This window comes from Eptatretus burgeri, chromosome 16 (assembly GCF_056783735.1).
Source record: "Eptatretus burgeri isolate ZD-2024b chromosome 16, Ebu_testis_v1, whole genome shotgun sequence".
Lineage (NCBI taxonomy): Eukaryota > Metazoa > Chordata > Myxini > Myxiniformes > Myxinidae > Eptatretus > Eptatretus burgeri.
In genome coordinates this window covers 20,216,995-20,228,750 of record NC_140976.1, presented here as the reverse complement: position 1 = coordinate 20,228,750, position 11,756 = coordinate 20,216,995, and the positions used below count along the sequence as shown (strand labels likewise).

Sequence of the window (11,756 nt, the reverse complement as noted above, 5' to 3'; positions counted from 1 at the left end):
AACCTCTTTAACCTTACAGTTGAGGGCCTGGCCAAATGTGATAACAGTGTGTTGTTGTCCTAAGGATTCAGAAATGTATTTGCACCTTGATAAAACTGTGTCCATGTCATCTGCTGGTACATGAATGATTGGCATATATCCAAAGCGAACAACCTTTGAATCCACATCTGAGATTATGATCGAATCCTGTCCGTGCAGGAACAACTTGGTCACTTTCTACTCAGTCAGCCAATCTAGTCTGGATGCATGACAAATCCCCACACTTGGATTCAATAATAGATTAATTGGTATCATCAGATCTGTACCAATTGTGATCAACAAGTGGCAAAATTGGAGATGGCCGCTTACTGCTGGCATAGCCGCAGCACAATATTTCATGGAAAACAGATAGAATGCATGTGGCAATAGATCTGTCCTTTCCAATAGTAGTCTTTGCTAACAGTAATCCCTTCACCATTGCTTTCCTGAAATGCAACAACCTGTTGTTGTTGTTGTTCTCCTTTCGGCTGCTCCCGTTAGGGGTCGCCACAGCGGATCATTCATTATGATCCGCATACTGATTTGGCACAGGTTTTACGCCGGATGCCCTTCCTGACGCAACCCTGGTCGCCTCTTACGACACAGGGATAAGGATTGGGTTTCGCCATGATTTCGGGCTGCCCTACACCCTCTCATAGCGTGGCCCAGCGCAGAGCAACCGTCCTCAAGCGAACCTCCAACCCAAGCCTCCGAGTCGCCGGATTACAGGCGCACGCCACTACGCCCGGTTGAAATGCAACAACCTGTGTAGCATTAAATTGACCTTTGCCATCTCGAGTTTCCTTTATAATGTTTATGTTGTCCCCGGCAAATTGCACAAAATCTCCAGGTATCAGATACTGAGGTATGGCTACATTACCATTTTCCCTATATCGACCTATTTCAGAGTTTGCCATTGCTAGTATCAGTCCTTTGCACACATTCATAACGAATGGAATGCCCAGCAACATGTAAAAGTTCAATAAGGGCCTTGGTTCAGGTCGCATGATGCACTGAAATGCCAAGACCGATACGTTTTGGGATCAATGTTCAGCCCTTTGAAGAAACGGAGATAAAGTCCTGTGCAATGCTATTAATTCGCTCGTAGTGATCTGGGTCATCATTTTCACCGAACAACATGCTAACCAACAGGAGCAATGAATGTGGTGCAATTGATTCAGCATGCTGTGCATGTACAACATCATACTCTGTGTAACCTTTGGTTTCTCTAATATCTGTTTTTACCCTGTTGCTAAAATGGTAAATTGACCAATACAAGCTGGAACCGTCATCGGTTGCAGAAAATGTTCTGAATAGCATATTCTCAGTTTGTTTTGTGTGTCTGCTTTCAGATACATCCATTAAATTGTTCACAACAGTTTGTTTTGAGACCTCAGGAAGAATCAAAAGAGCATCTTTGCTCCTTCTATTTGTCACAAATTCTATCTTCTCTCCAAAACACACCTGAGTTTATTAGTCCAACGGGGGCTTATGGATTGTGTCTCGATTTTCGCGTGCGTGTGTGCGTGCATCCGCGATCATATCTCGGAGAAGTATGGACCGATTTTATTTCTACGTGGCACAAAGACAACATATGATGGTATACATAAGCACGTCATTTTGTTTTGTGATGCGATCAAAGATGGCTGACTGGCGGCCATTTTAGTTGTAAGAAAAGAAAAAATGGCGTCGAACACATCCTCAACCATCGCTCGCACATACATTTGCTATGTTGTTCAAACTTGGCACACAGATAAGGAATGATTGCTTACATATCCACATCATTTTTTTCGAGATCATATCCAAGATAGCTGACTGGCAGCCATTTTAGTTGTTGAAAACCCCAATGTTGAGCACGTCCTCAATCATTTCTCGGACATGCATTTACCGATGCTGTGCAAACACGGCACACACAAAATTAATTATTGCTTACCTACGCACATCACTTTCGTTTGAGATCAGATCCAAGATGGCCAACTGGTGGCCATTTTGTTACTTAAATGTGTCCCCAACCATTTCTCAGACAAGCATGGTCCAATTTTGTTCAAACTTGGCACAAGCACAGTACATGATGGCGTACATGTGCACCTCGCTTTATTTTGCAATCTGATCAAAGATGGTGGACTGGTAGACTGGCGGCCATTTTAGTTGTACATAAATATGGGCTTGCCCTTTAACTGCGTACAGCAAAATTACTAAAACAACGGGGGCTATGACATTTTACCTCTTTTGTTTTTTTGTATTCATTGTCGAGGCTCGTATGCGAGCTAACACACAACCAACGCACAACAAGGGGGGGGGGCAGGAGGCGAGGGGGGAGGACAAAACGGTGGGGAAGAGAGGCATGAGGAGATCTGTGGAAGGGAGAGGAATGGGGGTGGGGAACATGGGGTATACAAGATGGACATTACAGGGACTTTCCTGAAGGAAAGCAGGGAATTTGAAGGAGGTGGGTTTGGGGTGGATTAACAGGGGTAGAAATAGATAAGAGATTGTGGTAAACAGCTGTTTTGAAGACCTGGAGGGAAGAATGGGATTGAAGAGAGTGTGGCAGTTTCTTCCAAAGGTGGGGGAAGAAAAGGAATGAAAGTGTGAAGGTGAGCAGTGAGTCGTGATTTTGGTAGTTTTATCAGAATGAGGGTTGCTGGCAAACCTTGGGCACCCTGTGGAAATATGTGGGGGGAGGATGGGGGACATACCGCAGACACAGCAGGTGGTTGGGGGGTGGGGGGGGGGGGAAGAGACCGGAAAGGAGACGGTTTTTACTTGTTTCTAAATGATTTTAGCACAATTGAAGAAGTTTCAGGTGGAGAAACAGTTCCACGTTCAATCAACAGTTCACAGTATCAATTCCAAACACTTCTGATGGAAAATATATTGCAAGTCTTAAATTCTGTTTCAAGTTCTCACAACTTCACTGAAACAGGCTTGATCAAATGAATCTGATGTATCGTCCCCGGCAGCCAGTTTATCAATATTTCGAAAAAAACAACACATAGCATTTCACATGATATTTCGCCTCAGCGGCAACAAGATCTGATATTCCAGCAAGGTGATATGAAAGAACTGGGTCCTTTGGCGCCTCACTCAGCACTTCATCCGAAGTGTCCAATGTCATCACTTGGCAGAGTGTCTTTAGTGTCTTTCAGATCTTTTTCTTGATAGAATATACATTTTGTCCACTGCACAGCAGTCACAACGCCATGTGTCGATGTCTTCACAGCTTCATAGTCCGATTGTGCGGCAATAGCCAAATTGCATTTTTTGAGATGCTCAAAATATTCGTTGCTCATAAAACTCGAGAAACAGTCCTGATACCATTCTACTTTTTCTAAATCCAAACTTGGGGACTGCAATCTATCAATGGCATCAAGATATTTGTCACAGTTGTATGTTATGCGTGTATTTAATGCTCTCTTTAATGACTCGATGCCATACATTGATGACGGCTGCACACCAACTTTACCGCCTTTCTGACAGACAGGGCATTTTCCAAGTGAAACATTCTCTTCCCGCTTACATTTCTGGCTCTGAATTGCAGCAGCTGGCTCCATCACCTAAAATTATAAATCAATCAACCAAAATTCCGAAATAAGAACATTGATTAGTACTTTAAAACAACTCTTAAACCAAACATTTATGAGTCTGAATTAAGCAAGATGTCAGAGTTAATAAAAATGCATGATCAATTATACTTAAAAAAGGAGCCTGGTGTTGGCTTAGTGGTTAGGGTGGCTGGCTTGGGATCCTAGGGTTCTGAGTTCGAGCCCCGTTTTCCACTGAATCAACACCAGGGGGTTGACTCAGCCTGTCATCCTTGCGAGGTTGGCGAAATGAGTACTAGTGTACTGGTCCCGGTGTATGCTCCGGTTAGAATAGGTGTACCATATCCCTGTGTGTCGTAAGAGGCGACCAAGGTTGGCATCAGAAAGGGCATCTGGCCATAAAAACATTGCCTCAAGAAGGGAACCATGATTGCATGGAGCCCACAAAAAGCTAACCCCTGCTCAGCAGGGAAAAATGGCTGTAAAAAGGCTGTTTTTATCTTGCCAAAACGAAGTTTTTGCAAGATATGTTAGTCAGCTTGTATGTTTTTTTATTTTTTATTTATTTTTTTTGTTTGTTTGTTTGTCTGTAATCACGTATCGATCACTCTGCAGAGCACAGTTATCATTGGGAATTTTTGTAACTTCGCATATCAGAGGCCTATAGAGGTCCCTTTCAGCGCATAAAATTTTGAAGGTCAAGGTCAAAGGTCAAGGTCACTGTCACAAATCAGGGGAGTCGACGAAACCCTGATTTTTTGAGTAATTTTGATCGGATCGTCTTCAAACTTCATGGGAATATAGTTCATGGTCTGGCGCTCAGCTGATTAATTTTTGGTGGCGATCGTCCTTGACCTTCATGGTTAGCGCTGGAGGTCGAAAGTTTTTGACCCCAAGGTCAAATTTTGAAATCTTAGATACCATATCGAGTAATACCTCATATGAAAGTGCTTGATAAGTGCTTTCCAGATCTGTCAAAAGTTTGACGCTATGATGTCATTTGATGACGTCATGACGAAAAAACGGATTTTTTTCATGGTTACTCTGGAACGATTCTCATCGGAATCTCTCATAGGCAGATATTCCTCAAGGAGTCGCTCCTGGTGGATAGCAGCTCTGTTCACCTCAGTGTGACCTTAAAGAAGTCACACGTGGTCACCTTTTAGCAAGATACGGGTTTTTTTTTTTAAATACGGTATTGTTGCGGTTGTGGAAATTCGCAAACCACCATTCAGGTCCCATAGGTGAGATATCTTTGTAAGTACATGTGTAGTTAGCCCCAAACCCGTTGTTTAGAGGGAATAAATGTGATTCATTCGGGCTGCGATGCTTTGAGATAGCCGTTTTTCTGTTCTATCTTTATTTTGAACCAACCGCCATCACACAACAACCACCAACCATAACGCCACTTCACAACAACGCCAACAGCCACGACCTTAACCTTCACAACTCGCTCCCACATCATCGCATCATGCCATTCCCAAACGCACCATGACCATCAAGCCACCGCCGGAAACCCTCCACCACCTTCACCTCTCTCCTTCTGTGGCCATTCCCGCACCACCTGTGAGCACCGAGCGTCGAGCTGTCCTGGGCTCGTACAAGATACGTGCTGAGCCGCGAGTGCAAAATGCGGCCTTTCCGAGGAGAATTCGGATCAGGAATGCTACACGCCCACTTCTGATCCATCCAATCAGCAAGCGCGGGGCGGCTTGACCCCGCATCCAGGCGCGTCTGTGTGGAATTGAGATATGCAAATTCTAGGATCAGGGGAGATTCACGCCCCTTTTCCTCCGTCCAATGGGCGAGCGTGGCTCCACCCCCGAGCTCATCCTGATCCGGAAATTTGCATATGGGTTCTCCTGCCAGCCTATAAAACGCCGAGCAGAAAAGCAGAGTTGGGTGGCAGAAAAGCGAAGAGAGGTTTGGGGCAGAGAGAAAGAAGAGTTGTTGTGCAAGAGTTGTTGTTGCGAGGCAATCAAGTCGGGTTGGAGCGCGGACTGGAGTCGGGAGGCGAGGGCATCCAGGTGGTTTTCTGCAGTCGACTGAGGAGGATTGGGGGAAGAGTCCGAGGAGCTCGGGTCCGAGGCAAGGAAGACGGCGGTCGGCGACGAGGTCGCGGTGGAATCGCTCATCACGGGACCAACCAAGCCAGCTATACTCCTTCCCCAGAGCATCAACAATTCCCCCTTTCCCCCGCGCTGAGATAGTGCGAAAAGGGGGCCCCGTTCCCACCCCACTCCAAGCGGTGCCAACGAAACCCACGAAGGAGCACGAAGTCGGGGCACCGCCGTGCTGCCACATTTGCGGCTCATCACGAAGACGCGGGTAGGACCCACCCAGTCTCGCGGGCCTGGCCGCTCCTCCAGGTCCCACGCACACATTGGCCTACGGGCCCGTCTGCCCCCTTGCCTATGAGGGTGGCTTTCTTTTCTTTTGCTTTTGAGTAAATGTGTTGTTGGCGCCGTCTGTAAAGTAAAACTGTTTAAGTGTTGCCGTGTGCTCGCGTAGTCGGTAGTATCTCTGCGTCATTGTTTATTTTGTAGCATTTGATATATGTGCATTCTGTTTGACTGTATATGTGTGCTCTCCGTGTGCCGCGGAATAAATCTGCATTATGTTGAACTGTTTTCCCGTTTCGCTTCGTCTTTTCTTTAATTGAATCTCCATCTTGCTTCACGTAACGGGTTCGTCGTGGGCTTAATACGCCCGATAATTAATCGGAACCGTCGAGGCCGAAGATAACACCGCTCGGTTATCCCGATAGCACGGAACGGATCGCTTAAGCGGCCCGTGTCCGGAGTCGATCTGCGGCGAGGTGCGATCGCCCGGTCTACCATCCGCGTGGGTACTTAGGTAGGTCGAGTTTGGCGAACAACCCTATCCCACGCGGGTGGCCGATTGGCACGATCGTTGTGAGGCCGAAAGGCCCACCCTGACTAGCTCCCGGCGTTAGTCCGAGAGGGTCACCACAGAATTGTCCGTCTGGTGGGCGACGTGCCACGATTCGAGTCACGTGGCCGTTCGCACGCCGGCGGGCGCGAATTCGCAACAGTATTTAAAAAAGGGAAGGACGTGAAAGAAAGACCATTACATTTGCAGTCTCAAAGTAAAAAAACTGCAGTGCCCCTCTAAAAAGGCCTCCAGAAATCCCTTCATAGCCGAGTAGTAATTGAACCCTGGTATTCTTATGCCAAACTGAAATTAAGGGAACTATCATGGATTGGCTCGCTCGCTTCGCTCACCTCACCACACGTTGCTATTGCGGTACAGGCTTATTACCTCCTCCACTGAAGGTGAAGGGGGTTATGTTTTCACCCCTTTGTGTGTTTGTTTGTTTCTCTGTTTTTTGTTTGTTTGTTTATCTGTTTGTTTATTTGTGTGCAACATATTGTTACAGGCCGGGGGTCGGCCGCCAACTGACTGCTCTGGACGGAGCCGCAAGTCGAGTCGGCCCAACCGATCGCCCGGAATATAGATCGCCGCCCGGATAACTCCGAGCGACGGGTCCTTGTACAAGAACCGAAATACGCCAATCGGCAGATCACGTGGGGTATGGTCGATTGCCAATCTTCAATGTACCTAAATACCAATGTGATCCATCTACCGGGGTATTCCACCCTCGACGGAACTCGTACGGAACAAACCGCCGAGGCGAGCTTGTCCATGCGCGATTCCGAGCGGCGTAATCACCGAGAACCATCGGTCCAAATGTCCCCCTATTACGGCAAACCAACGGCTTTCTAACTCCCAACACACGAAATGTTCAGTCAATGAGGGGATGGACGAAACGAGCAGGTTTACATTTACACAAGGAGATTTATTATAATGAAACACGTATGCAATTAAAAAAGGCAAAACACGAATGCAATTATACAAGCAACAAAAGCATGACAAAAGAACTACAACCGTCTATAAGCAATTATTAACATGCAGTCACACAGTTTTACTTACGGGACTCGGCGCCACAACATTCATTCGAAAGAAAAGCAGGAAAAAGACCCCATCAAAGGCAATGGAGTCAGACTGGACCTCTTGGGTCTTTATGGCGTGGGACTTGGCAGACCGAACGAGTCCCACGAGACTGTTGCAGCTTACCTGCACCCTCGTGGTGTCTGGCTTGGGCGACCCGCGACGTCCCATCCCCACAGCAGCTAGCGTAGCCGCAGTCGAGCTCGGGCCTTCCGTGTGGCAGGCGAGCTCTCTCCGGCTCTCTCTACATGAACGCGCTTTGGCGACCCGCGATGCTCCTTCCCCACGGCAGCTCGCGTAGCCGCGGTCGAGCTCGGGCCTTCCGTGTGGCAGGTGAGCTCTCTCCGGCTCTCTCCACACGAACGCGCGGTTTGCGCGACACAGCAGGCAAGGCTGCCCCTCCAGCTCGCGTCTCCTTCGCGACGCCCGGACTTCCATGCAGCTCCTTGGCTTCTGGCTTCCTCCCTACTCCCCCAACTGCCGAAGCAAAAAGCTTACTCCTCCCACGGGACTCAGCACACGAACTCTGCCACGGGACTCCCACGGGACTCTTCAAACTCTTTTTGAACAAAGAAAAGATGTCCTCTTTATCCTTTGCACCCCATCCCCTGCACCCGGCGTGACTCATGCCCTCGTGATCCACCCCCGCTCAACCACGGGTGGGAGGGAGTTGTTGACGTGACCGCAGGGTTCTTTCTTTTTGCAGAAGAGGGGGAGGGACGTCTCCATTGTTCGCTCCCTAACTATTAAATCGATCCGCAGCGCATCTAATCGATTTAAAAACATTTAAACAATGGAAGGTGAGATATCTAGGGAACATGCACTTATCGACATAGCTGACTAAGGGAACCTGTATGTTGTGTGCGATCGAATTCCAAATTCGTAACAATATCATAAAAAAATTTGTGGACAGGTTCTCGGTGTGTGTGGACAGGTTCGGTGTATTTTGGGGAAAATCTCAGCCGATTGATTCGATTTTGGAGGTGCGGATCCAGATACAGGGATACAAAGCGTTAACTGTTCAGCTTGGTGGAGATATGCACTCCACTGCGTGTCGTTCTCGTTTTAATTATCTATCCATCCATCCATTGGGACCATACTCTGCACAGACTGTCGGTGCTGCCTAAGCAGTCTCCTGGGATATTGAGCACAAACCTTGATGGGTTGTCACCCCAATGCAACATACTCAAATGGCTAGCTTTAATCATGTCACTACGATATCCTGCTGATCTTATATTGTTTGAGTGGTTAAAACAAGTTTGTTTGTTGTTTTTTGTCTTTCGTTCAAAAACGATGTCGCGTACATTTGTCATTTTTAAATGTCAGACGTTAAAGTTTCACTAATTCAATCAACATTCATACAAAATGCTTTAGGGGAGGGGGCATGAATGGCAACTTGAAAAGCAATGCCAGGGATTTAAAAAACAAGCACAGCCAAGAAAATCCCTCCCAACCACCCCCTACCCCCCCCCAACACCCCTGTCTACCCCTCCCCCTGCTAAATTGCACCCTGCTAGCACCGATTACACCACGTGCTTAAAATCTACCTGGACATGATGGTCTCTGCATGATGAGATTATTTAACAGACCTTGTCATCAGGCTTCATACATGACATCCCAAGAAGGTATGCTTATCAGCCAGGAAGTGTAAATTGCTCCCACCTGTTTTCTTTTCTTTTTATCTTATTGTTTTGTTCTTTGCAAGAGTGAGGCCCATGAGAAAGTGAGATGATGTAGGGCATGAACTGACAGTGTGCCAATGGGGAAACAATTAGATAATAATCTGGGGAATTAAAACGGGAAAAGCAGAGAGAGAGAGAGACAGACAGACAGACAGACAGACAGACAGACATCTGCATGAGGGTTGGGATCGGCAGGGCCAATGGGAGTGGGTACGGATGGAGATCGTGGTGTGTAATGGTGGGACACCACTTGCTTTTGAAACCCTGGAGGGAAGAGTTGGATAGAACAGGTTCAGAAAGGTGGTTCCACAGATGTGAGAAGCATGGAACAAAAAGGTTGAGGTGTGCAATCAGTCTGGATTTGGGAAGCTTAACTGGATGATTGTGTTCACAATGCTGAGAACGATCAGAGGGCTGAGAGTAGAGGGAACACAGAGACCACCGACCTGCCTGCGAAGTGAGAGAAACATGACTTGTGCTTCTGCCTCATCACAGGAGATTCCAATAATGGTGGGAGTTTTATAATCCACAGAATCCAAGAGAGTTTGTGTTTTGATATATACATCGAGTCGAGGATCGTCGAAGAGCGAGTACACTGAACGGGTCAGGACATTTATCAAGGTTTGAAGAGAGGGAAAAGGCTGCAGCCTGCCTTGAGAGGTCATGTCTGATGGTGATGCTTATAAACCAAAGAGACTGAACCTCCTCCAGTGGCTGTCCATCATAATGGATGAGTGGGTTTGTTCGATGATTCTTCTGGAGCAGGAGGGTGAGACTGTGACATTTTATAGGATTGAATATCATGTTACATTTATCAGGCAAAGATATTATCAATTCAAAAAAAGTGGAGAGTGATGCAGCTACTGTGTCTGCCCCTTGGAGGGATGGGGGTGCTGTATGACACAATGTGGAGGAGTCTTAGAAAGGAGGAAGTTCTCCAAAGCATCAGTGAGGTCTTTTTCTAGATTAGGAACAAGACTGAGCCGAACACACCTTGCTTTGCAGCACTCCAGTCGCCACTCAAAGGAGAGGGTTCTATTGATAGCAAAGCATGAACAGCATGGGTGGAGGAAATCAGAAAACTCGGATTGAAGGCAGCATTATATGCCACGTGCAGAGTGCTTGGCGAGCATAGTACGATGCCAGACTGTGTTGATTGCCTGAGACGTGTGCTCGGAAACGGTCCTGACATCTTGATTGAGATGTAAGGCCTCCAACCATTGTTGAGAGGGAACCAGCAGAACCTCCAGAGTTAGATGACTGGGATGGAGTCCAAACTTATGGTCAGAGATGAGGCTGTTTGAAAATGGGAAAGAGGATTTAAGGAGCAATGATGTATTCCATGATTGTGCTTGTGATTGAGAGTAATCTTCCTGGTCTGTAGATTAATGACAGGATCTGTTTTTGCACTCTTCTGATGGACTGGAGTGATGGATGCTGACGTCCAAGCACACGAGAGACAGCAGACAAGTTAAGTGTATGGCCATTCATCCTTTGTAAGATATGTCTAACAGAAAAAAAAAAACCCCAAAAAGTCTGAGAAAATCGAAGCTCTCAAAATAAATAACAACACAGTGCAGAATTTTCATGATAAAAGTGATTAAAATCTTGTAATATTAGTCACTAATGAGTTCTCTGCAATCACACCACCCAATGCTTAATTATCCTGAACACAGTGAGCTGACATTTCATGTCGTATTAACACATTATGTGTTTCATTGGGCATTTGTAAATTAATATTCATGAACCATTTGACTCATTCCTCTTTTATGAGCAGCTTGCATTGTTGTTTCATGGTGGTTCCTGCAGATGCAGGAAAAGAGAAGACGAATGGATGTACGGAATTAATCTCGATGGGAATTAACGTTGTCCTGAACCAGATAAAACTATCTTGGATCCATTGGCATATTGACTTCAAAGATGTGTATATTATGCAAACAACATGAGGGGGACGCGTGGAATGTGTAACCATTTTTACATGTGACATTTTTGGGGATTTGACCCCAGGTTCATGCCTCCAGGGAGTGACTTAGGGTCACAGGGCTCAAAACAATTTTTTTTGTTTTTTAACTCAAAATTTGATCTTGGGGACATTCTTTCAACTTTGCTTTCGGAGGGAAGCGTGGGGATTTGCGATGATGCGCCAAAGTCTTCGCTACGGTTGTATTTTATCTTGCGATTAGCAGTCTCACTCAAGTTCAGAAGATCTTCAAGTGTCGACAGGGACGTGTGTAAACAATTCTAGAATCCTGTAGGATCCTCGAAACGTAGTTCCTACATCCAAGCACCGTGTGTTCCATATATATTTCAGTGATGCAGCCACTCTGTGGTCCAAACTCGAGTTGTTGTGTTTTTTTTTTTTTCAGAATTATTCTAATTACCAAAGAAGCTGCTGAAACACGTTCACTGTAAAGTAGATGCGATATTTAAATTGTTTAAATAATTGTCATTGAAGTGCGCAAGTGGCCTTGGAGTCAACTGACAACAGTTTCTTGTAGAATTGACAACAATTTCATAAGAAATTCTTTTTTCGAGAAAT

General features: G+C 46.2%; 1 pseudogene; it reads right to left on the bottom strand.

The window, feature by feature from the left end:
- Positions 1–472: 472 nt before the first annotated feature.
- Positions 473–4,818, bottom strand: LOC147010660 (uncharacterized; annotated as a pseudogene).
- Positions 4,819–11,756: the final 6,938 nt, after the last annotated feature.